General features: G+C 45.3%; 1 protein-coding gene across 1 annotated transcript in view; it reads left to right on the forward strand.

The window, feature by feature from the left end:
- The first annotated feature begins 5,353 nt into the window (after nt 1-5,353).
- The window catches only part of SBK1 (SH3 domain binding kinase 1), a 122,727-nt gene continuing 103,194 nt past the window's right edge, over nt 5,354-24,886 (forward strand). Inside the window, exon 1 of the mRNA XM_021006695.2 lies at nt 5,354-6,293. The gene's annotated coding sequence lies outside the window, so the exon portion shown is untranslated. The remainder of the gene's footprint in view (nt 6,294-24,886) is intronic.

The raw sequence follows: 24,886 nt of genomic DNA on the forward strand, positions 1-24,886 counted from the left end.
GCATTGCATGGCCTGCTTAACTGGCATTTCACCTTCCCTGCGGCCCTTCACTGTCCAAACCAGTCCCTCCAACGCCTTCCTGAAAGCCAGGTCAGCTTGGACTACTTTTCCTGTTATCTGTCATCTTCTGCAAGAGACACTGAAATAATTCTGGAGGGCCTCCTACAGAAGTTCAGCCAATATCAACAGAAGACTGAGGAGCTTCCAACTTTTTGCACACACACAGTTTACCTACAAATGCTGGAAACGTCCATTTCAAGATAGCTGTTGAGTAACCCCGTACTCAGGAAAGGGACATTAAGCAGACCAGACAGCTAGGGCTTTGAGATCAATTCTCAAGCTCCCTTAAGCCAGCACAGGCTTTGGCCATCATGCTTGAGGCTGCCATGCTGCCACTGTGGGAGAAGGGCAGCTCCTTCCCCATAACTCATGGGAAGGCCAGGGAGATAGATACTCTGAGTTCTGAGAGCTAGAGGATGGGTTCATTCTTTAGTGGACAATGAGGCACTCTTCTGGAATTATTGGCCAATTTTTCTTGGACCAAAGACACCTCTTGCTTCCAAAGACCAAGGGCCTATTTAGGAAATTGCTTCACCAAGCCAAAACACCCAAGTCTTTCAGCATTCAGCCCCATGTATTGAGAGGCCAGGGCAACTCAGCACAAGCTCCATGAAGTGGTCCCCAAAGGTCTAACCCCTGTTACATATGTAATAAGCTTGTTCTATGTCCCAAGACTTGTTTGCTTGTTGTGTAAGCAGGTTAAATGAGGACAATGTGAAAGCAGGAAATTGAGCCAGATACTGATGATCCCTGGGGAATTATTGGGTGGAAGCCCAATCTAAAGACTATTATTGAGAAGCCCCCAAGGCTGAACCCCAGTGAGCCCAGAGACACAGTTTGGGGACACAGGTTACACCTGTCAGATAGAAAAAAACTGCTCAGGCGTACTTCCAGCATTCCATCTCCAAATGCCTGGGAATAGGGAGGGGGGTTGTTAAGAAGGAAGAGATATATATGAACAGGACATTCTAGGATAAGGCTCCACCAAAGATTCAGGGTCTTCCATGTTCTTTTTTTTTTTTTCTTCCATGTTCTTAGGATGGAAGCAATCCAAGATACACAAGGATTAGGTTTCCTAGAAAGCCTGGGCTTTCACTGGGGTCTTACAAGGGGATGCCAGGCCATCAGCTCATAAACTGCCACCCAAGGTGCTGCTCCCAAGACAGAACTAAGAACTTTAAAGATACCCACCCCATATCCCAGGACTAGGCTAATTCCACTGCCAGAGAGTCCAATGAAGATACTCCCATGTTCCGGGATAAGGGTGAAAGGAACTAGAACTATTTGGCCCCATCCTGAGGGGCTGGCCTGCTCCTCCAAGTAGGGAATAGTACGCAGGCCTAATTTTCCCAGCCCCCACTCTACCAACTGCTGCAGATGGGCCTAGCCACTGGAAGATTAGAGAAAGCTTCACAGCCACTAGGAATTAAAACCTATTGATTTTCCCCATTAGCTGAAGAACTTCCATCAAAGAGATGCATTAGAAAAAAAAGAAAGACCCAGAATCATCAATAATTAAAATCTAAACATGACAACCCAACCGAGGGCAAGCCAAAGCTCTGAGAGGCCTGGGATACCCCCACTCCTCCCACTCCAGGGAACTCTGGAAGTGACCCCTTTGGGCTCCTCCCTTCTGTGAGGGACCCAAACCCATAGGAATCCAGATAGTCATCCCATATCATAGAATGAAGAAATCATCTGGTCATCTTACAGAGGAAGAAACTAAGGCTTAGAATGGGAAAGTGTTTTTCCCAAGGTCAGGCAAGGAATAAAGTGGCAGAGCCAAACTAAAACCCATGGCAGAGAAGGGGAAAACACAACACTTAAGAGTGAGAGGACCTGGACTCACCTGCTAGATTCAGCCTTCTCAGTTCAACCAAAATGTCTTATTCACCTATATGAAAAGCATAATGCCAGATGCCAGACTAGAGGAACACAAATAAAAGTGTGAGGGTCTCTGACCTTTAAACAGGTGCTCCGTTGAATTGAATTCATTCTAGGCATAAGGGAAGGCCTGTGTAACGCACTTGTATGAATGCTCAATGACCTGAGCAAATCAGTATTCCCCCCTCCCCATAAGCCCTATAAGCCTCATTTTTCTCATCTGTAAAACAAGAATGAAACTCATATTATCTATGACACAGAAGTGCCTTGGACTATAAGCTGAGAATCTAGATATAACTGTGAGATATCATTATTATTGCTATTGCTGTATTAAATAATAATAGTTCCCCCAGTCCACTGCCTCTCTTATCTTCTTTTTTTTTTTCAACCTTCTTCTCTCTCCTGGTCTGCCAGACCCAAAGTGTCCCACTTCTGAAAGTTAAGGGGGTTAAATCAGCTGACTCCCTCTGCCTGCTCTGAAATTCTATATTCTATGACTACCCTGGCCAGGTATTACACATTAGGAGTATTAGGCCACACTCCTCTGCCAAGGGGACCCCCAGAATTGAGGCAAGGCTTCTTGAAGTCTTGAAAGTGGCTAATGCACAGCCAGCCCCTCCTCCCTTCCTTTCCTTTTTCTCTTTTCCCCCTCATCTGCCAAAATCATGCTTTGTCTCTTGGCCAAAGGGAGGGGAAATCGAACAAGTGAGCTGAGGGCAGTGACTTTTTGATGTAAGCAGGGACTTCAAGTTCAAAGAACATAAAAAGGACAACACCCCAATACCTCTCAGACATAGACAGCCCAAGAAACTGGGACTCATTAACCCAAATCTGATCCCCAGTTCTTTTGCCTCTGTCCCCCAGACTGAAGCTGCTTCTTGGTGGCTTCTTCAGCCTAATCTCCATTCCCAGCATAGGCCTGAAATCCTCTGGCCCAGCCTGTCCTCCCCACACAGGGTCACCCTCTATTTGGTCCTGCCCCAGCAAGACTCCTCCAGCCAACCTGATGGCGATGGTGGCAGCCTAGGGAACACACAGGCTCCTCCTTGGTTTCTAAAAAGAGCTCCCACTCCCCTCAAGATTACAAGTGTCCAAGGTTTGAGGAGAGAAGGTACAGACAGAAATAGCCCAGGAACCATAGCAGGAGAGGAACACAGGAGCCAGGTACCTTCAGCTTGACAAATGATGCTTCTCCCATATACTGGAAGTGGGCTCAAGTGGGGAATGAGGCTGCCTTCCAGACCTTAGGCTCTGTTCTTTGGGAATGGGGTTTGCAGAAGCCCCTACCCCCCCAAAGACTCATAACCATCTGGCCTTCATGGAGGAAAAGAGCCTCCTGGAGGTCCCCCTTGCCCCAAATACACACCAAAACACCCCCCAAAACAGCGTGTCCCTCATCCATTCCAATCTCTGCTCAGCCTCTCCCACAATACCTTCCCCCTAACTGAAGCAGCCTCTTTCTTCAGAGAAGTGAAAGCCATTCTTCAGAGCTGACCCTTGGACCAGATTGGAACAGGACTGCAGTGGACCTACTAGATCAGGCCCTTCCCCACCCCCCTTGCGTCTATTACCCTCCCTTTTTCTCCTCCCTCCTTCTTCCTCCCCCAGCCAGGCTGGGCCAGGTTGATTGAGAGGTAGGAGGCCTGTCCCTGTTTCCTCTCTACCCCTCCCCAGAATGAGACAGCAGTGAGTCGGGGAATGGGGACCTTCTCTAGGGTCCTCCTCTGCACATCTCTAGGCTCCAAACTGGGCGTAGGAGGTCCAGCTGGCCCCCCCTTCCTGGGTCTCTAACCACACCCTTATTCCTTCCTTCCAAAGGCATTCACTTTCCCGAAGCTCCCCAAGGCCTCCTGGCCCTCCTGCTCATCCTCCCTCCCCTGATTCCTGGGTAGTGGGGGAAGGAAGTACCTTTCCTGGAACCTGGAAAGAAGTAGTTCTGGGCCACTGACACAAAGTTACAGTATAACCAGCTCCAGTGGACAGTGCCAAGGCATACATCACCTTGAAGAGGTCTTCTCAGTCCTGATCCTACAACCCCACTTGAATCCCAAGCCACACCTGACCCTCCAAGCTAGAACACAGATTGGCCACCTTGGAACCCCTTGGAAAGGCTCTATCCTTTCTACCCCCAAAGGGAGGCCACACACACATTCCCTTCCCCACACTCACACTGAGACAATATAGTCCAGAAAAAAACACTACCACCAAATACTGCTCCTCCCAAGCCATCTGTGGAGCTTACAGACACTCAGCAGCTTTAGCTGGTGTCATTTCCATAAGAACAATCAATGTGCTTCCCTTCCCAGAAGAGGATCCCTTTCCTGACCTTCCTTCAGGCTCTGAGCCTTGTCACCAATTATAGGAATAAGGCTGGGGGCAAGCTGCAAGGAACCCTCAACATTCTCATCTAGTGCCTATGACCAACAAAATATATTTGTAATAGTTAGAGTTCAAGGGTCAGAGGTCAGTGTGAGACTGGAATTAGGGAGTCACTTTGTGGCCAGAGCTTAGACTGTATGTATGACCAGGGTTAGGGCCCAGTCTGTGGTTGGGTTTGAGGAGGGGCTTACCAGCCTGTGGCCAGGGTCATGGTTCAGTCTAAAATAGGGGTTGAAAGTCAGTCTGTTTCAAGAGTGAGGGATCAGTCTGGGACTAGAGCTGAATGGGGAGTTCGGGATGAAATGGTGAAATGGTAAGTCTGTGATAAGGATTAGGGCAGACTTAGCTAGATTTGTTGTTCTGTTCTGTCTGACTCTACATAACCTCATGGGGTTTTCTTGGCAAAGATACTAGAGTGGTCTGCCATTTCCTTCTCCGGTTCACTTTACAGATGAGGAAACTGAGGCAAACAGGGTTAAGTGACTTGACCAGTTAATAAGTGTCTGAGACCGGATTTGAACTCAGGTCTTCTTGACTCCAGGCCCAACACTTTATATCTACTGTGTCACCTAAATGCCCTTAGCCAGAGATGGTCATAAGCCAAAGGCAAGTTAACTGACCCACAAGGTAATGAAATCTATGACCTTAACCTTGAAAGCACTGCTTTCATTAACCCCTGAGCTATCATAGTAAGGATATATAAACTGTCCAGTGAGTGGCATAGGGGTGGGGTAGATGGACTCAAGCAGTCCCGAGTCCCCAGCACAATCTGTTTGGAGAGGAGGGTGGGTCATGTACTGGAGAATTTCTCTTAATGTCCTTCTCAGTGTGGGGAAGGGACAGGCTGGTTGACTCCTCCTGGGCCCCAAGCCAACTGTACAGGCTTCCCCCCATTTGTCTTGGTTCTCAATGCAGATGGGCAGAAACATAGCACAGCGTCTCCAGGGCTCTGGTGAAGAAGGAGTTAACCTCCTTGCCTCTCAGCGTGAATCTCGAGCTATTAATACACACACAGTCAGTCGCTGATCTGTCAGAGTCAGAGAGAGTGAGAGTGAGGAGCCGCTGGTCTGGTCTCATCAGAACCCAGCCAGACTGACAAGGGGGAAGCAGGGCTCAGGGGGGGCCAGAACTTTCCTCCACAAGGGAGCACCAGAGATTACCTCAGAGTAGCCAAGGACTCCTCTGCCACACGAGGGGTGGGGTAGCCAGGGTAGAGGGTTGATCAGCCAGCTCCCAGACATCAGTCACTCCTCTGGCTCCCCTGAGCTGCAGCCAGCAGGAAAGAGCAAACTTTCCCAGGTGCCACTCCTGCTCGTTGGCCCCCGTGGGAATCCCCAAGCTTGCCCTCCCATCCCTGCCCCTCTGGGAAGACCAGGGACCAGGCTTGATTTTCAGCTGCTGAGGTCAGGGGGACACAAGGTGGGGTGTCTGGCTCTGCTTGGGGCAAAAATAGAACCTCAGAGGACTCCAGACCCTGAACTTGGTTCCATGCCCAGGGGACCACCTGGGTTAGCCCTCTGCTGGGAGGACAGCTGGATTCCACCATCTCCTGCTTCTTAACTTGGGCTCCCCAAGAAGGCAGGGCCCCAGCCCAGGGACATCCTAGATCTGAGTCTGGCAGCTGGGCCCCCAGGGGAAGGCAGCGTGAGTGGCCAGGGGGAGCCCCAGGCTCTTCCACACACCAGGGAGACGGGCAACCTGGGGGAGAAGGTACAGGATGGGGGCTGGAGGCCCTGCGGTCAGGAGGAAGATGGACTGCTGACTCTGGCCAGCACCGGCTCTGGGGGCCTTGGGGAGGCTGTGGACAACAATGATGAGGAAGCTTCTTCTTCTGCTACCTGCTACACCTGCCCCATCCTGGACCTGCCCCCTCCCTGGCCAACAGGCTGTGGGGCCGAGGACATCCAAGCCTTCTGCTTTATCTGCCTTCACAAGGAAGAGGAACCCCTGGAGACCCTTCCACTTCAGAGGTCAGTGCCACTGATGGCATCCCATGGAGATGATGCCTGGGGCTCCCTTGGCAGTAAAGTCCTAACTGGTACTGAGCTCAGTTTGGGGTCACAGGGTCACTAGGGCAGAGAGAGGGTGGGAGTCATAAGGGACAAGAATAGCATGGCTCTCACGGGGGAAGGATCAGGATGGGTGTCATATGAGCAAGGATTGGAAGAGGGTGACAGAGAAGGGAATCACGGGGCCACCAGTGGGATGTATGGTTTTGCCATATGGATCTATACTAGGTGACTCTGGGAGTATGTATGTTGTCACTGTATATGATTACTGTGTCCTCTCACACCCTTCTCAGCAGGGTGCCCCTGGCCCTTGTGCCACAGCCAGGACTCAGGGTCCCTTTGGGCACATGTCCCTGGCTAAGGAGTGGAATGCAGCTCTGCCCAGTTCTGGTGGCTTTACCCTCCCTACACATACCCTGGATTCCTGGAATCCCTGGTACTTTGGTGGGGGGGAGGTGGGAGAAGTTGGAAGGAAAGGACGGTGGGGGATGTCTGAGGTGTGTGTCTGCCTAATTGGAGGGGGGAGGAAGGTGAATCATCTGCTTACAACCCGACATAATGGCAGCTGGGGCAGCCCCATTCCTCCAGACACATGCTTTGGCTCAGAATCATCACCCCCCCACACCTCTACTCCCACCTCCAAGCATAGATGGGGGGCCCTAGTCCTCTCTGGCATAGAATAGAATCTTAGAACGTCAATACTATCAGGGACCCTTAAATTTCACCTAGACTAATCCCCATATTTTACATAAGGGGAAACTGAGGCTCACAATGAGAGTACAGGACAAACTAGCAGCAAAGTCAGTACTAGAATTAGGTCTGGCTCTTTTTCCAAAGCTTTCTCCTATGCCATATTGCTTCAGGCTTTCTCCTATCTACTTTGGGTGGAGCTGTCTGGGCCCTTCCCAGGCCCTTAGAGCTCTCCCTCTCTGGGTGCTGATTCAGGCTGTAGGCCATAGTGTGTGGGTGGGGCTTGGAGCAGAGGTGACCCCTGTCTCCAGCTGCCAACATTCAGTCCATTTCTTGGAGGTCTGTGGTCAGAGTGGGTTACTGGTAGTTAATGCACTTGCTTTTGGGTTGGGAAAATTGTAAAGGAGGTCTCATGTTTCCCTGAAAGCTCTGAGGCCTGAGATCAGCTGAGCATAGCTACTGCCTCTGACCTCTTTGTCCTGCCTGCCCCCCCTCCCCATAAGTGTGCTCACACAAACACAAAGACCCCCACATCCACGAATGCCCAGACTTGCACGTGAGCAATACACACACCCACACAAACACATGGGACCAGTTTTCAGTGCCTGAGTTCTCCTTGGCTCTCTGCCCTGTAGGCAACAGGCAGAGGAGGGGAGAAGTCAGAAGAGAAAGTGGAAAGAAATGACCATTTTAGGGACCCTTGATGGTAGTCCCAAGTCATTAGCTGGGCTCCGTGCATCATCACCCAATCTGGAACAAAAAGGTTCAGGGGATTCTGGGATTGGGGACACCCTATACACACAAAATCCATCCATGAAATCCAGGAAACCTCCCTCCAGCCACACAGTCCAGCCTAGCCAGGAGAGGCAGCTGGGCGCAGATGATGGTTCTGGACATGGATCAAGGGAGACCTGGGATGCATGGGCTCCCTGAGGGAGGAGTTTAAGATGTGGATCTTGCCTCAGTCTTCTGGGAGAACTGACGGCTGTGCTCTTGTCCATCCTTTGTGTGTGTTAGGAAGTGCATTGGCTATGTGTGTGTGTGCCAATAGGGATAAAATATAGTACGAAGGGTGTTGTTATATGTGTATATATGTAGAAGGTGTATAAATGGAGTCTGTTTAGAAGGGGTGTCTGTAAGGTTGTATCACATACATGTGTAGGAAGCAGTGGGTATCTTTTTGTACGTGTCTGTATACTTGTATGGCATCTAGAGTGTGTTTTGTGTAGGGTTTAGGTATGGGTTAATATATATTAACATACAGGGATATGGATATTTTTAGGGTATGTGGGGCACTAAGCAGGATAAATTAAAGTGGAGAAACATCTTTGGAGACTATTATAATCATCTAGCCATGAGGACATGAAAGCCTGAGTTAGGCCAACAGCAGTAGGAGTAGAGATAAGGTAAAATTATAAAAGAATAGACCAGACTTAACAACTGAAGTCAAAGTTGGCTCTGACTTTTCAGATAGAGTGCTGTGCCTGGAGTCAGGAAGACTCATCTTCATGAGTTCAAATTCAGCTATATACACTTACTAGCCTGTGTGACCCTAGGCAAGTCACTTAACTCTATTTGCCTCAATTTCCTTTCCCGTAAAATGAGCTGGAGAAGGAAATGGCAAACCACTCCAATATCTTTGCCAAAAAGAAAAAACAAAACAAATGGGGTCACAAAGAGTCATGTATGACTAAAAAACAGCTGAACAACAGAAAGTTTTCCAGCCTTAAGTGAAGAAGAGGATGGTGGTACCATTAGCAGAAATGGGGAAGACAAGAGTTTTGAGAGGGAAAATGAAGATTTTGCTTGAGGACATGTTGGATCTGGCATTTGGTGGAACATTCAGGTGAAAGTGTCTAACAGGGAGTTGAAGATTTGGTTCTAGAGTTAAGAACCACAGAGTGGAAGATATTTGAAGGCAACCTTGATGGGCTAAGCGTAAAGGTATGGAAGGAGAGAGGGTCACCAAGGGAAGAGAAAAGAAAGAACACTAAGGACAGTCTTGGCAACACCTTCCTTGGGGGGACATTCAGGAGGAGAAAAGACCCAGTGAAAGGCAGCAAGGAGAAGCAGGTCCCCTTAGCTTAAAAGCAAAGTAGAATGGGACAAGAGAGAAACTGATTGATTCTAGGGCACCACTGAGAACATCACTGAAATGGCTGGCCTTTGGTTCCAGGAAGGGTAGGAAGTTACGTGATGATAGAAGGTTGATAGAAGAGAAAACAGAGAGAGGGTTAAGATGTTGGCAAAAAACAGGTTCAGTAGAAATGTGGGAATAGGAGAGACAGAAGGATAGAAGGTTGTGATTATCTGTTTCCCAGCTCCATTCTCTTCCTCCTTAAAACCCAAGGGCCCTCCTGGCTTTTCCTTCAACTCTCTTTACCCTGTCCCTGCTCCCAGCCAACTGGTCTCCCTCCCCTGTCTTCTCCCACACTAGTATAATTACCGCAGGGTTAATGAGAGGTAATGTGGTAAAGGGGGAAAGAGTAATGGACTTCAAAGGAATCTGGAATGTTGGAATCTTGTACTAGCCTTACTCAATATTTGACCTTCCCTCAGTCACAGTAAAATGGGAGGGTTAGACTAGGCCCTTTAAGGCCTTTTCTTGCCATGACACAATTATTCTAAAGGTCCCTCAGGACCTTTAGCCGTCTTTACAGTCATCAGGTCCAGTCTTCTGCAGTGAGTAATCTGCAGGCCTCCCCATTAGGAGGGTCCATTCTCCTCACTTCCAAGCACCATCAATCACAACCTCCTTTGGTCCTAAAGTCCCAGGATCTTCCCTTTATGGGCACCCTCCACATACATCTGCTGCCTCCGACCCCTTCTCCTCATTCCCTTAGAGAATGATTATCCTTTCCTCGAGAAGATGCCTGCCCTCTCACATCACCTGTCCTAGCCCAAGAGCTGCCCCCTTCCTGGTTAGGGTTAAAGACCAGGAGGTGAGGTGAAGGCAGGCAGAGATGGAGTGAATGGGCAGGTGCCAGGTGCCAAGGCTAAAAATATAAAGGCTAGCCTTCCTAGGAGCACCTGTCAGCCTAGGGGGAGGGCGGGTGGACAAGCCTATCTGCCCAAGGCTGCTGGAATGTTCTCCTTAGCAGCACCAGCCCAGCCCAGTCTGTGCCATTTTTTCCTGCATTGTTCAGACTGACCCACCTATCTATCTTGCCAATCTCAGCTGCTGTGGCAGCTGAGGATCTACAATCAACTTCTAAGTGTGTGCTAGCCCTATCCTGAATCAAATGTTAGGGGTTTAGAGGTAGAAGCGTTAGAGGTCATCTAAGCTAACCCTCTTATTTTACATATGGGGAAACTGAGACCCAGAGAGGGTAAATGACTTGGCCAACATCACATAGCTAGTTACTAGCAGAATTAAACTCAGTCCAAATGCAAGACTCTTTGCATTATACTATGCTGCCTCTTTTGGCCCAAATCCAGGGTCTAGGCTAGAATGGGGAGAGGGTCATGGATATGCCCTTGATATGGGGGTATGAAGAAATGTCCACTTTCACAAAGCAGCATGGAAAAAGCACTCGATTTAAAGTGAGGAAACTTGGCTTGCCATCACAGATTTGCCATTGACTGTCTGTGTAACCTTGAATAAAGCATTTAATTCCCGAGATCCTCAGTGTCCTCATCTATAAAATGGAGCCAATAATACTTGCATTACCTGCCTCATGGGAACATTACCTTTCCAGCCTTATTCCTGTGTGATGGCCCTCCAAGCATTCTGTTCTCTGGCCAAAATGAGACTGCCCTCTGTCCAGCATGCCTTTTCCTGACTTCTCAAGCCTCTTTGCCCCACCCCAAAGCACACAGAGCTCACATGCTTCAGTGACCTTGCTCACACTTTTCTCTTTGCTGGCAATTCCCTCCCTCCCAGTCTTTCTTTAAAGGCCCATTTAAATGCTTCCTGCTCCAGGAAGTCTTCCCTGATCTCTCAGCTGGTAATGAGTTCTCTCCACCCACCCACCCACTCCACTCCCATCGGATTTCACATACCATTTACCCATAACTCTCTGATGCAATTGCCCTGTAAGATTATGCAACGTAGTGACCTGTGTTAGCATCTTTTCCCTTTCCTTGACTTTGAGCTCCATGAAGTCAAGAGCTTATCTCAACTTTGTATCTCCTTCCTTGGCACAGAATTCTGCACACAGTAGGCATTTAATAAAGGTTTGTTGTAAAAATCAAATGAGAGATGAATGTTAGGTGTTTTGTAATTGTAAAGTGATGTGGCAATGTAAATTATTGCTATTATTGGGGGGTATAGCTGTATATCGTTGGGAAACTGTATATATTTTCCTGGTAAGGGGGCAAGAAGAGGGGCAGCCCTGCTTAGTGAATAGAGAACCAGTCTTAAAATCAAGAAGACTTGGGTCCATGTGCTGACTCTGACACATATTGTCTGGGTGACCCTGGGTAAGTCACTTAACCTCAATGTCAATAACAATTCTCCAAGACTGTAAGTTGTAGAAAAGGTGCTGGTCTCGACTGGTGGAGGGACTTCATCTCAGGTCTAGTAAAAATAAAATAAAATGAGGAGGGGAAGAGGAATGACACGACCAAGGGAATGGAACGTATCGGATGTGGCTAGAGCTTGAAGGCACCTTAGAGATCATTTATTCCAATCTCTGAAGAAACTGAGGCTGAAAAACCTTAGATGATCTGCCCAAATTTATTCAGCCAGTATGTATCAGAGGCAGGATTTGAACTCAGTTCCTCTTACTTAAATTTAACACTTTTTCCCATCAAGTCTGACCTGACCCCCAGAGCCCCCAGTGAACTCTCCTTCCTCTGACCTCCCCAGGCAGCATTTAATCTCTCTCAGAGCATGGTGGAGGGAAAAGAACACTGGCTGTGGAGTCAAAAGACCTGAATATGAATCCCAGGCTCTGCTACTTGGGGGAGATCAGAGCGGAGCATGAATGTGGAAGCAGAAGGAACCTCAGAAGCCATGGAACTCAACCTCCTTATTTTGAAGATGAGGAAACTGAGACGCAGAGAGGTTACATTTTTTTTTGCCCAAAGCCACACAGGTAGTAAGTATGAATGGCAGAATTTGAACCCAGGTCCTCTGCCTCCCAGAGCCAGTGCTTTTTTTCCCACTGTACCAAAATGTCTCCCTACTTGACCTTGAGCAAGTCACTTCCTCTCATTTGGACTCAGTTTCCTCACCTACAAAAGGGAAAAAAAAACTATATTAGACAACCTCTAAGAGTCTCTCCAGTTCTAAACCCCATAATCCACACAGGTTACCATTTAATTATACACTATCCTGTAATGGCCTCCAATTTTGTGAACCTCATCTAACATAAGGGTACTAATTTTTCCCAATTATGCAATCCATAGCTCCCTAGCCAAATTGGGAATTCCCTGAGATCAGGGACCAAATCTAAACCTTTTCTTCACTCTCCCACAGTCTATGCCACAGGAATATGGAGGCAATAGATTCTCTCCTTAACGGTTGATTGATTGAGGCTCTCTGAACTCTGGGAGTGGAGCTGGGTTCAAGTTCAGACTCTGTCAAAGGACTGTGTCACTTTGGACAAATCATTTTTTTTTCATGTGTGAAAGGAAGACAGAGTACATAATCCTCAAGGTCTCAGAGGACCCTAACAATCATAGATTGAGAATTGGAAGGGCCATTGAAAGACCCCTTATCTTGCAGAAACTGAGGCAACTGAGAAGTTAAGTGACTTACTCAGGATCACAAGCATCTTTCCTAGCTCTACCTTTTGCAACAATCCCCAATGAGGAGAACAAAAATCTTTGTTCTCGTCCCACTTAGGGGAAGGGGTCTTTCTGGGGAACTCAGATGACCATCAGTCTCCTAGAGGGAAGGGAAGGAGTCTTTCTTCCTGCCAGAATTGGGTCCTGAGGCAAAGAGCTGGAGTTAACTCCTGTTTGTAGTCAAAGAGCTCACAGGAGTCCCATTTGAGCCTTTACTGTAGTAGATGAGAGAAGGAGATGGAAGGTTAGTGCTAAAATTAGACTTGTCTCTAGCTGAGCTGTAGAAATTCTTTCCCCTGGCCCTACATGACTAGAGACTGGGGAAAGGAGAGAAGAGTTGAAACCCTCAGAAAGACTCCCAGGGTAGAGGTAGACCTAAGGGAGGGCCAGAACAGAGCAATGTTCCCAAAGAGCTGGACAAAGTGAGAGTTCAGACTTCTAGGTCTTTCATTTTCTCTCCTTCGCAGCTTCTCACCCTCACTCTCATCTTCCAGTGACTTTGCCTTCTTCTGGGAGATTTTGGATTGGATACCACGCCTGTCTAGACGTCAGGCTCCAAGGCAGCTTCCACGGACTTCCAAGGATGGTACCCAATAACTATCTACTTTCTACATTCTCCATTAATACCTTTACTGCCCCACACCCCACACTTCTCCCAATCAAGACTGGGAGAAGTTCTATAAGACAAGACCTCAAGGGCCTCAGCTCCCACTCACTCCTACTCCTCTCCTAAGAGATAATGTTCATCTGTGGTTTTCTAAGTTAATATGAGCCCAGCAGGATCCTTATGTATAGTTTAGTGGCCCCCTTGTCTACTTGAGTTTGACATGAAATCTTTTATTTAGCCAGGTTTTATTACATCCTGGTTTTCCCTTTTCCAGTCCCAGCTTGGAGCAGGTCCTGTTTCCCTATGACTGTTACCACCCTTCTGGGTCTACTGATTGCCCCTACAGGTGTATGCTGAAGCCAGCTCAAACCAGCCAGTTGGAAAGTCAATTATTAAACTTTCAGTGTGAACATTTACATCTTGGAAATGAGTAAATGCTACAAATTAGGGCTTGATTAAGTTATCCCTCACTTAAGAAAGTGAGAGAGAAAATTATTATTAATGCAGATTAAACTTAAAAGTGTGCTGTGTGGTACACATTGTTGTTATTTTTCAAGAGCTAGTTGTTAAACATTTATTAGTACATCCCTGACTTCTAATCACTGGTAACAACCCAAATATCAAATTTGTGAAATGAAGATGTTGGACCAGAAGATCTCTAAAATGCCTTCCAACTCAGACATTCTGTGAATCTGAGCTACAAACTATTTACAAGAAAAGCAATCATGGAAACCCACGTAGGCTCACAGGCCTGTTTGTTTTAGCTTCTGAAATATTTTTTTTTTCCTGGAATCCTTGGTCAACCTGGGTAATCTGTCTAGGCCTATGAGGCCAGGCCTTGATCAGCCTCGGCTCCACTCCCCATCCCCACCCAGCTACATACACTTAGGAAGCCTATATCTCATATTTCTCTTAACAAAGTTCTATTTTCCCCCTTTTCTGACTCTCTACTTGGTAGCCTCCTACTTCATGCCAGAGACAGATGCTTGCCTACAGCCCCCACTGGGCAGTTTCCCAGTGTTTTCAAAATCAAGAATTGGCCACCCTCCTGGGGAAGATAGAGAGGCCTCCCCTGGTTATCTACAATGGCTACCTGCCATAGTCAGGAACATAAGCAAAGCCACGTCATCCCATGTTCAACTACAGACAACTGGGTCATCTCCCATCAGGGATATGAGGCCATGTGACAAACAGAAGGCTCCCTGTCACTTCAGCTGCCTCCACCCATGGGATTCTACCTGTCCATTTCAGCTATGTAACATCTCTTCAATCTGTCCCCTCTTCTCTACACCTACCACCACCACCCAAGTAAAGCACACTCATTACCACCCACCTAGAGTACTGCAATAACCTCCTAACCAGTATTTCTGCCTCCACTCTTGCCCCACTCTGATGTATTTTCTTTTCCCAATTGAGAAATTTATTTAAACAGATAGAATAAAACATGTGTTCCTTTTCTACATTTAGAACACGCTGGGCCTCTTGGTGATGAAATAGGGTTTGTGTTGGTCATACAAGACTCTGTGGGGCAGAGGTAATTTGATTTTGGAGTCATGGGACTCTGGACCACAGGCTGTCCAGCACTTACTGGCAGCACTTCCATGATTTGGGTCTGGGCATGGAGTGATGGGCCCCCATATCACTGGTGACAGCAGAAGGCATGCGCTCCCCATAAATGTTATAGATCCCACACTTCAAACCAAAGCCCAGCCAGATTCCAAAGTTTTTTCCCCCCAGAGGACACTTCTTTGTTTTTAAGGAAGCATTACTATGTTTGCAGTGAATGACTTAGAGATAAAGTGTAAGGAATTGTTTCACTTTCATCCATGTCAGCTCCCATGCCTGGCACCCCATGAACTCACCCTACAGGCATGCCATCTTCACTTCCTTCCCTGAGTGGTCTCAAGCAAGTGTCTCTCCCCAGTGTCTAATTTGCCCATAGATTCCAACTCTTCTCTCTGCTCCCAGATGCCTGAGAGAGGGATAGAGAATTTGGCACCATGAAAAGTGTCCTTTCATGGCATGGTGCCTGGTAGTTGGACTTGGCTATCTCTCATTTAGGACACTGCATTAGTGTAAATAGCTCACGCTGGCTAGTGTGCTACCTTCAAGGAAGGCAGAGTGCCACTTTATTAATTAATTACCCAAGCAGGGAATGCAATATGTGAGTTGTCCAGTAAGTGATTGTATACTCAAACCAAGGGGTCCTGGTAAGAGCTGCCCTGGAGTCCCAGTAGAATAGCTGTCCTAAAAACATTGCAGTATCTCCACAGGCCACCAGAAGGTTCTCAACCTCAAATGCTCAGATGCCTGCCACCACCACCATGAAACTACTATGATCTTACGATGTATGATTTTTTATTTCATATGGCATCAACTTGGTTCTGAGGTTAGACTAAAGAATGTTGTAATGTTGTTCAAAGGTATTAAAAATGTAGAAATATGGCTCTAACCCCCATCCTACATCTGGACTTCCTCTCTCAATCAACAACCCACAAACTCATAGGACACAGTAACTCAGTGCACTTTGGTCACATGGCTTATTAGACGTACCAAAAATGCAGAGAAAATGGAGTGCTCCCCATTTGGGAAGCCTCCATCCAGCTACTCCCCACAACACTTCTTCTTCCTAGCTGGGCTTTCCTTCCTTAGGCTCCTAGAAGAGTTCCCAAAGAACCCAATTTATAGAGAAGGAATGAAGAGAAAGGGGATTTTATCCAGAGTTCCAGCTTCGGATTTTAGAGTTTGAACAGGAAAGAAAGGGCTGCATGGGGGAAGAGATGTCTGGTCTCCTGCCCCTTATTCACACTCCTTCAGATTTCTTAATAATTCACAATCTCTGGCATTCTGACCACCTCTTGGACCTTGTCTTCTGCTTGTGCTCCCCAATCTGTCACTTCCATAGCAGAGCTTTAAGCTCCTATCACTACCATTCCCCTTAGCCTAGTCTCAGTTCTCTGGCCACCAGTCCAAGGCATTACAGATAAAGGCAAGAGGTCGTGATCCCACTAACACAAGCATTCAGTCTGCAAAATCTCACTGCAGAGGCTCTCTGGTCCCCTATACACTAAATAGCTGACCACAAGTCTCTTTCAAAGGCAAAGGAAATAGCAAACTTTTGAAATCTGTGCAACCATACGGGTTGCATCACTTATTGGTGTCTTAGCTATTTGTTTCTTCTGGAATTTTTGTCCCTTTGTATTCCTGCAGAAATGAAACAGTGCTGTAGGGGAAGAAATGACGTTTGAGTACCACTGCCTAGAATTCAAGACCCTCCCTAATCTGCCTTTACTTTTCCTTTCCAACTTTATCTCCTGTTACTATGTAGTACTCTTATATTTCAAGCACATATTCACCATATACTCATAACACCCTCTCTGGGCTACTCTCTCACCCATATTTCCATTCTCACTTATGAGTTGGGTTTCCAAAGAATGGTTTCTATTCTCATAGGTTCTAGCCCCTGTGGGGTAATACTACTGAAAACTATAACTCTCAAGCCCCCACCACTGTGCTTCCCCTTAACAGTCAGGGAGCGGATGTAATTAACTCTTAGAAAAGGCATTTCCTGAGGTGGCACAGTAAATACAATAACTACAAAACAATCCTCCCATACCTGAAGCACATTCCCCCAGTAACATAAACAGCATTGAGGGAAGAGTGGTCACAAACAGTGTGCAATTTTAATGTGGCACACATTTAGGAAACACATGTGGCCAAGGCAACTTATAGCTTCAGAACTATTGATTCTCAATCACCTTTCTCTTCTAGTAGAATCCTTACAAAGCTTCCTATTGGGTGCGTCTTTAATGAGTGGGCGTCTCAGCTGGGCTTTCAGAATCTGCTTCTTTTGACAAGTCAACAGGGCTCAGCTGAGGACTAGTTAGTTCTCTCTGTCTCTCTATCTGTCTCTCTCTTTCTCTGTCTCTCTCTCTCTGTCTCTGTCTGTCTCTCTTTCTCTTTCTCCCTCTCTCTGTCTCTGTCTGTCTGTCTGTCTCTCTCTCTCTCTCCTCAGTTATCAGGACTAGCTCTTTCCTGAGTCCTTAGCCAGTTCTTTTTTCAGCTGTCAGAGGTTCTACCCCTTGAAGCTGCTCCCAGGATTAAGTGACTGCCTCTCTATATGAAGTGTGCCTCCACTCAACAAACTGTGTATCTAACTCTCCTGAACTGACTCTCCAACTGCTGGATAAGATGTCACCCTTTGGATGAGTACTTCTGTTACTAGACTTGAAGTACCAAGGCTGGTGGGGAAATGGGGGAGAACAGAGAGAGAAATCCCATCTTCTTCCTTTCCAAGAGGAATTCCCATTCAGGAGCCAGTGTCTTCCATTCTTAACTTCCAAAACTCCAGGGCTTAGCTACTAAAGGGCCCCAGGCACATGGTCAATTTTTGCCATCTTTGACAACATGCTGAGATTAAATCAACTCCCTCACTTACATACTGTATACTTCCACCAAGCCAAACTGGACTATTCTCCCTGCTTCCCCTATTGAAATTATCTCCCCTTCAGATTTCACATTCCACTTTGTTTCTACCTCTCTGCTGAACTTATCATGTAATATTGTATATATTATAGTGATAGGTGTTCATATCTTTCTTTTCCTATCGCCCCCAATCCCAGACATTGAATTCTAAGGAATTATCTTAGCTAAATTTTGTGTCTCTCCCAATGCTTTATACATAGTATTGATTAATAAATGTTTGTTATGTTATCTTATATTTTTATTGTGTAGATCAAATGAAATAATGTACGTAAGGGTTTGTAACAGTAAAGTGCTATATAAACGTATTTAATAAGTGGTAAATTTGAACATGATCAGGGGCTTTAATCTTTATGCCGATTTTAGAACTGTGGCCTAGCAGATATGGGACGTTCCCTATCATTTCCCCTATCCCTTATACCTGTATAATTGGGAGGGGGCAGCAATAGATTCAGTTATTGTGTATTTATTTTGTGTATAGTAATATTAAGGGGAGGGGGAGAAGGTTGAGATAATCATTCAAAAAGCATCTCTTATGAACCTGGTATTAGTAGGCACCGTGCTAAGCACTGAGACACAATGACAAAAGCAAAACAATGCCTGCCCTGGAGAAGCTTCCATTCTAATCTGGGAGGCAATATGCACACATATATGTGTAGGAGGACTAGTAGATCTCCAACCAATTGATTCCACCACATTTTCCTTCTCCACATACTCACAGAAAGTAAGAGGCAGACAGACGATGAGATATTAAATTAAATTATCTGTCTGCCTCACTCTATCTGCCCCCCCACCACTACATAATCATTTCCCTTCAACATTTCTGTGTACTTTGTTTTTGCCCATTTGACCTGACTCAGAATTATTTTCAAGAATTCACAATTATACATAATAGCCATCAAATCACTGTTGCCAAGAGAGCTAAGGGATAGAGTTACATAAACGTTGTTTGTCAAAGGTTCACCATAAATCAGCTGATGCAAAGAGTTCGTTTTGCAGATGGACAAACTGAAAGAAGATGCTGTTTCAAAGGTGATGCTGTAAAGTACAAATAGAGCTATCCACTGGATCAGAATTTACTCTCAATGAATTCCCTGATCTTCCTGCCTATCTGATTGCTCCTTCCATCTCCTTTGCTAATTCATCATTCGTTTCCTACCCCCTGCACATCAGTATCCCCATTGCTTTGGCTTCTCCTTCCTTTTCTCTTAACACTCCCTCCTTTGGTGATTTCATCTGCTCACTCCAGGGGATTAATTATTTCTACATTGATGACTCCTAAACCTAAGCATCCAATCTTTATTGTCTCTCCTGAATTCTTATGCCACATAACAATTCCCTGCTGGACATGTACATTTGGGTGTCCTCTTGGTATTTCAACCTCAGCATGTCCTAAATGGAATTCTGTTCTCCCTAAACTCATCCTTCTTCCAAAGTCCCTATTTCTGTTTAGGGCACTTCTATCTCCCCAGTTATGCTGAATCATAATCTGAATTATTCTCAACACTTCCCTCTCCCCCACCTCACATCTAATTATTTGCAGAATCTTGTCAATTTTACCTCTGCTGTGTCTCTTGAAACTACCACCTTCTCTCCACTCACAACCTAAATGCAACATTTCATCTTCTTTCCTCCATATCTTCACATTGACTGGCTCCCAAGCCTGGAATGCACTCCTTCCTCATCTCTAGTTCTGAAAATCCTTAATTTTCTTCAATGCTAAACTCAAGTGATAGCTCCTCAGTGAAACCTTCCTTAATATCCTCAGTCGTGAGTACTCTCTCCTTCCTTAAATTACCTTATTTACTTACCTATGTATACTTCCATCCTCTCTGTTATATTGTAAGCAGCTCCTTGGAGACATTTCATTTCTGTCTTTGGAACTCCAGTGCCTAGGATAGTACCTTATATGTAGTAGGTACTTATGTAACCCATGGCCAAGTAATTCTGGGTTTAAATAGACTACATTCAATCTTGGGGCTTCTAACTAATCACATTGTTTGGTTCTTATTGATTTCTACCCAGTTATTTCTTTAGGGAATGTAAAAACTTAGCTCACTTTTAGGATTCTACAACAAAAGAACCAAGGTCCCTCAGCTCCCATGCAAATACTCAGTTTAATATAAAATTAAATCTAAGATAGACCTTATTTAACCTGAACCAAAAAAAAAATAATAAGAAGAAAAGATTTTCACTTCAGCACATAAAAACTCTCTTTCCTTTTAGGTGGGCCTATATATTCCTCCAGAGTTATAGTGCTACTCTAGGGCTGTAGCCTCCCTCATTACAAAAGGGGAAATACGTTGGGTTGACTGAAGAGACTGGCAATCCTACCTCTGGCCTGACCATAATGGGTATGTGATCAATCAGGTGAAGAGTAGGAAGACGGGTTGCATCCCACCTTCCCCAGCCATAGTTTGTCAAGAGCCTTGTTTCCAACATGGCCTTACCCACCCTCATTCCTCAGTATTCCCCTGATATTCTCCCTCCCTCTATTTTCCAAGCTCCCAACCATGTCATTTCCCTTCTGAGTGAGTGTAGGCCCCAAAGGGCAGTTATTACCTAAATGTTACTCAGGTAATTGCAACAACAGTTAAATAGGTACCACTGGGAAATTTTACTCATCTATACCCAAAAATGATCCCAAGACCATCCATGCGCCATCCAGTTGCCACCTACTCAATAAAATCCAGTGGCTACCTATTGACTCTAGGACAAAATATCTAATCATTAGCTATTCCTTTTTTAAAAAATTTTCTTTCTAAGTTTTATACTGTACATAATTATTGGTATGATAGCACATTTATATAATTTATAAATAAGTAAATATACACATATTTGCTCAAAAACACATAATCAAAAAAGCTTAGAGATTTCCTAAAAGAGTCATCTGATTTCACAGGCTTCCCTCCAGCAAACCAAGTACATACATGTCTGACCAGCTTCTCTCTACTAAAGCCCATGTCCAAGAGGAAAGTGTATGAACCAGTCAAGAAAGAATTCTCCTCTCTGTGCTATCTACAGGACAACTTGGGACAAAGCAAAGAGTCACCATCTTATCAAAGAGTTAACTTTGTCAAAGGAATTTCACACTTCGTTCATGCATGAGATTCATCAATTCCAAAACAAAGTTCCCACTATTGGGTGGTGATGGGGGTTTTTTACACCTTGCAAGAGAGAAATCAGCAATGGCAGAATAAAATTGTCACTAGTAGGAGCAATGAGGATGCAAGACAGCGCTGGGGCATCCCTACAAATGTGACATGAACTGAATTGAAAGTTGAAGGAATCTTGGGATTCAGATCCAGCCTCTTCCTTCATCTTGTGAAAGAGAGATTCATTACTCCAAGTTTTGGGGCAATTTTAATTAAATTATTTTAATTCTAAATATCTCTGCTTAGAAAAAGAAATCCAAAAAAGGGCAGAAATCCATCTTGCCTTTAAAAATCTCTCTGACACAAGACATTTTTAGTTGCAATTTATAATACTCCCAACCAAAGAGAAAATTCCACAATATGATGAAGCATAGTTAAGGAACTCAAGGCGAAAATTCAGCGGATGGTTTTGATTCATCAGCTGGAACAATGATTCCTTAACCTTTGGCAGAGACCTGGAGAATCATTTTCCTAAAAGCATTCAATTGAGTCAAGAGGAGAAATAGGTAATAATTTTAATGTTCTTAAGATATCCTAGCTCTAATTCTGATTACTACCCTAATACATTTTCCAGGAATTTGGAGTTCCTTCTTAAACTTTTATTCAGCTTCCTCACAGAAAATGCTTAGTTCTTTGCTAAGGAAGAAAAAGAATTTCTAGCAAGGAGGTTTTCCTAGAAGTCAGATTACATAATGATAAGGTTTTCTTTATTCTCCTAAGTCCAGAAAGGTGTTCAGATGCAAGTATTATTCTAATTCTATCTTGCAATATGTAGCCAAAGGGGAAAAAAGAGTATGTTCCCATAGTCTTGACAACTTCTTTAGCTGTATTAAGGTTTTTCCTTAATGGGTTAGAGATAGAACTGTTTGGCCTGGTCGTTCCCCCCACCTCAGGGTCCTTGAAACCTTTTTGTCTCAGGCATCTATTAGGGTCTAGGTCAATTTCCCTCCATTCTCAATTAGTTTAGAGGTTGGCTTACAGTGCTCCTCTCCATCCCCAGCCAATGCCTGTTCACTGAAACTTCGATATGAACGTCAGTGTCAATGTCCCGGACTTCCCAGGTAATGAGTCTCCTAAATTCCCATGACCTTTATCTTTTCCATAGTCACAGGCCCTCAGTCCTGACAAGAATGGTCATACCCTTGACCTGACTGTCACCAGTTAACTGTTCCATTTTCCTGATCCAGATCTCCGAAACTGCTCTCTGTCCAAAACTTCCTGTCCTTCGATATATTACAGCTTCCTAACCTTCAGTTACTGCCTCTGCCTCATTCTTCTTCTACACAATGACCTCCAGTCCCTCTGTCCCCTGTTATTCTTGCTCTGATCTTCTATCCTTTCAAATCTTGACCCTGTGGCTGACCAACTGGACCATTAGCTTGAATCTTTCGTCCCCTTGTCCTGTCAATACTCACTCCCTGCCAAAGTCTCGTAACCCAGCTAATAATGTTTGCTACAAACATATTTTCCATAGAGGTTATTTATTTATGCAGTTGGGGTTAAGTGACCTGCCCAAGGTCACACAGCTAGTAAGTGTCAAGTGTTTGGTCTGAGGTCACATTTGAACTCAGGTCCTCCTGATTTCAGGGCTGGTGCTCTATCCACTGTGCCACCTAGCTGTTCCCCCATAGAGATTATTCTAAACCTTTTCCTTTCTTCTTAATCTTCCTATACCATCTCCTCCCCATTCCCCCTTAACAGAGAACCTTGCCTCCTACTTAACTGAAAAAAAAAAAAATAGAAGCCATCCATGATGGCTCCTTCTTTTCTTCTACTCTATACTTCAAAATCCTTCTTCATGATTTCCATTCTATCTTCCTTTGTTCCAGGCTAATAATGAGGTAGTCCTCCTTTACAAAACCCACCTCCATTTGTATTGTTGATTCATCCAGCCTCTTTCTCTGGAGTTTTCCTCCCCCATCATTTACTCTCTTCTCATTCTTCCATCTTTCCTTATTCATTGACTCCTTTGCAAACATGTCCATATTGTTCTTCAGGCATTCAGTCATGTGTTTGTGACCCCATAGACAATAGCATGCCATGTCCATGGGGTTTTCATGGCAAATATATTGGACTAGTTTATTTCCTTTGCCAGTGTATTCAGGCAAACAGAGATTAAGTGACTTACCCAGAGTCACACAGCTAGTGAGTGTCTGAGGCCAGATTTGAACTCGGTTCTTCCTGACTCTAGGCCTAGCGCTCTATCCTCCAAGCCACCTATTTTACCCATAAAACCTTCACTTGTCCCTGTCATAGTCCTCAAGGTATCATCCTACCTATAGAGCCAACAATGGACCACCTTGCTGACTCATCAAACTCCAGTTTTGTGGGGCAATTAGTCACTTTGGGGACAATTTCTATATGAGTCACCAGATGGTGTCCTAAACCCTGAGCCTCTGAGTCTCTACCCAGGTGCCCATGGGACATTTAAGTGCCCTTTCAATCCCTCTGCACAAGCACAGATGGGTTGGCTGCCTGTTTTCCACACTACTTCTAGCCTCCTTGTTAGCGCTTCATAAAATGCAGGCTATGTTTAGGGGATGAATTAAGAAAACTCCCAACAATAATTTCTGGCATGATTCAATTCACTTGGCTCATTTTGCCTTCATTCTTACAGGATTTTAATCTCCTTCCCAACTGTGTATGTCCCATAAAGATTGCTCATTCACATATCGATTTTAAAAGTATATTTATTAAATCAGAAACAAAATTAACAATGTGAGATTTAAAACTTCCAAGTGACAGAAGACCCATCTAATGAAGTTTGAAATTTGAACTCCCTCACCTACTCTTCTGTGCCTGGTGCTGCTGCAGGAGTACCCACAGATGGTGTTGGGGGCGGAGGCAGAGAATCACTTTTCAAGTATTTCCAGACCCAGGTGTCAAATGGGAGTAGAACCCTCAGCTCACCAGAATCACCTCATCCCTTACTGCATATTAGATGACGATTGTCTACCCCAACTCCTTAGGGACAGCACTTGATTCCTGACCAATTGCCATGCAGTATTGGAGTTTGATGAGTCATCAAGATGGTTACCATTGGCTGTGGAAGTCAGCATTCAGTGCTGCTGCCTAGCCTTGTGGTCGCCCAATCAACTGGATCCAGCAATCACTGCAAGCTCTCTTCCCTGGTGGCATTTCAAAAGTGTTTGATGAGTTTCCCTAAAGCACATTCTTTCTTTCAAAAGTCCTACTGCAGCACCACATAGAATAACTAGCAACCTTTTCATTGAAATGCCTCAGGCCATGCAACTTCACATTCCCCATCCCTTCAGCATCTTCAGGATGGCTGTAGCGCAGCAGAAAAGAAAGACTGCTTATGAATGGTTATGCCAATGATCTCTTATTGGCTAAATCCAATTGGCCTTTTCTAAGACCTTATTCTACTTGACTCCTGTAACTTTTGACATTATAGACCACCCTGTCTCTCCCCCCAACCACCCTTCCCTGATGGACACTTCTCTTTTGTCTTCCCTGATGCTTATCTCTCTTGGTCCTCCTACCATCTGACCATAATTTTGCTTCTTTGTTGTTGAGTCATTTCAGTTGTGTCTGACCCTTCATGATCCCATTTGAGGTCCTCATGGCAGAGACACTGAAGTGGTTTGCCATTTCCTTCTTCAGATCATTTTATAGATGAGGAAACTGAGGCAAACAGGGGTTAACTGACTTTTTAAGAGTCATAGAGCTAGTTAAGTGTCTGAGGGCAGATTTGACCTCGGGAAAATGTCTCCCTTACTCCAGGCCCAGCACTCTATCCACTGCACCACCTAGATGCCCAATTTTGCTCCTACCTACTAAGTATAAGCATTCTCCAAGCTCTATACTGGCCCTTTTTCTCTTCTTTGTCTCTCTCCCCTTTCCCTTGATAATCTCAACAGGTTCTA

This window comes from Phascolarctos cinereus, unplaced genomic scaffold, assembly GCF_003287225.1.
Source record: "Phascolarctos cinereus isolate Bilbo 61053 unplaced genomic scaffold, phaCin_HiC Scaffold_4;HRSCAF=312, whole genome shotgun sequence".
NCBI lineage: Eukaryota > Metazoa > Chordata > Mammalia > Diprotodontia > Phascolarctidae > Phascolarctos > Phascolarctos cinereus.